Raw genomic sequence first — 1,848 nt, 5'->3', positions numbered from 1 at the left:
GGATGAGGAAATGAAAGATTCTTAACAACTTCTTTAATCTGAAATTAATCAAATATGCTACCAAGATGTACTGATAATTACTGATGATTGGAATGCAAATTTTGGACACAAAGAAGGATAGATAGTTAGAAAACATGACTTTGGTGATAGACATGATGCCAGAGATAACATGATAGAATTACTTTAATTGCTGCAAAATCATAGAAACCTTTATTAAACAACATATCAAGATGTGAAGCTATTATTTCTCAACAACCATCTAAGTCTATACACTTTTGAAGGTGGTGTTACCATGTGGGTTAAAAAGCTGGGCTGCAAAGTTGGTTTGAACTGTAAGGTCAATGATTCAAGCTCACCAGCTGCTCCTCGGAAACCCTACACTGGTTTACTATAAGTCAGAACCAATATGACAGCACTTAACAACAACAACAACCCTTCCCCTGAAGTCTTGGTGTGGTGCTGTGGGTCAATGTGCTGGACTGAAAGGTCAGTTTGAACTGCAAGGTCAGTGGCTAAGCTCACCAGCAGCTCCACGAAAACCCTGTACAGGTCGCTATGGGTCAGAACCAACTCAATGGCACTTAACAACAACAACAACCCTTCCCCCACAGAATTCTGTACTCTTCTGTTTATACCACGTCAAAACAGCAGCTTAGACATCCTCAGAGGACTTCAGTCCTGCTGTTTGAATATGGGAAACAAAAATAAGTCTGGAGGGGCAAGATCAGAGTTATGGGGTAGTTAGGATAAGATTGCCCAGCAGAATTCTCATTTGGCAGCCCTTACTACCTCTGGTAACGTAATGGTTACAAATTGGGCTGCAAACTGAAAGGTCAGCAGTTCGAAACTACTAGCTGTTCCATGAGAGAAAGATGAGGCTTTCTGTTCCCGTAAAGATACGCAGCCTTGAAAACCCTGTACAGGGTCGCTATGAGTCGGAACCGACTCCACGACACATAACAACAACAACAACAACTACCCTTGAAGAATGAGAAAGTACATTGTCATGATGGGGAAGAAATCCCTCATTGCAAGTTGTCTGGCCTCTTTCTTACCAAAGCAGTTTTTGATTTTAATAAAACTTCTCCCCAGTGAGTCCCTGTGATCAACATAATAGAATTTGCAAGACCAATAACTTATTTGTCACAAATACCTTTTTCCAACAGCGCAAATGGCAACTATACATGTGGACCTTGCCAGATAAGATATATAGTAATCAAACTGACTACATCAGTGGAAAGAAATGATGTAGAGGACTTCTGGCAAGATAGAGGACTAGGAAAAAATGCTACACAGACCTTTTACAACAAAGAAAACCAAATGAAAAAAATGCAGATGATAGTCCTGGAGCACCAAGCTTCAGATGAAGGGATAGAGAAGTGGACAGGATGTTTACTAGGAGAAGAAGCTGAACAGACACAACAATAAAAAGAGACACACAGGCGTCCTGTGTCAGCTCAGCTGGCAAGACATGGTGGGGCCATCTTGATCTTCTGGAGTGGCTTTGGAAGCAAAAAATGGCTTGGCAGTGCAGAAGCGTACCAGTAACTGGCAGCAAGAAAGACCTGCAAAGATGGTTCTAGCCAGCCCTGGAATAGCATTTACTAGAAGAAGAAATTGAACTGACAGGGGGGAAGTAAGGAGACAGACTGGCAAACTGTCTGCTGTTCAGATGCAGCATCTTGAAATTTTGTGAGTGATTTTGGAAGCGGATGGCAGCTTGGCAGTACAGTGGCATACTGGTGACCGCAGCAAGAAAGATACGATTTTTTTCTTGTTCCCCATGTGCCCCCAGTGACCTGAGGTGTGATCAGTCCCAACCCTCGTCCACCCAAAGCTCCTGCTCTC

This window comes from Chrysochloris asiatica, unplaced genomic scaffold (genome assembly GCF_000296735.1).
Source record: "Chrysochloris asiatica unplaced genomic scaffold, ChrAsi1.0 scaffold00476, whole genome shotgun sequence".
Classification (NCBI taxonomy): domain Eukaryota; kingdom Metazoa; phylum Chordata; class Mammalia; order Afrosoricida; family Chrysochloridae; genus Chrysochloris; species Chrysochloris asiatica.
This window is presented reverse-complemented; position numbering follows the sequence as displayed.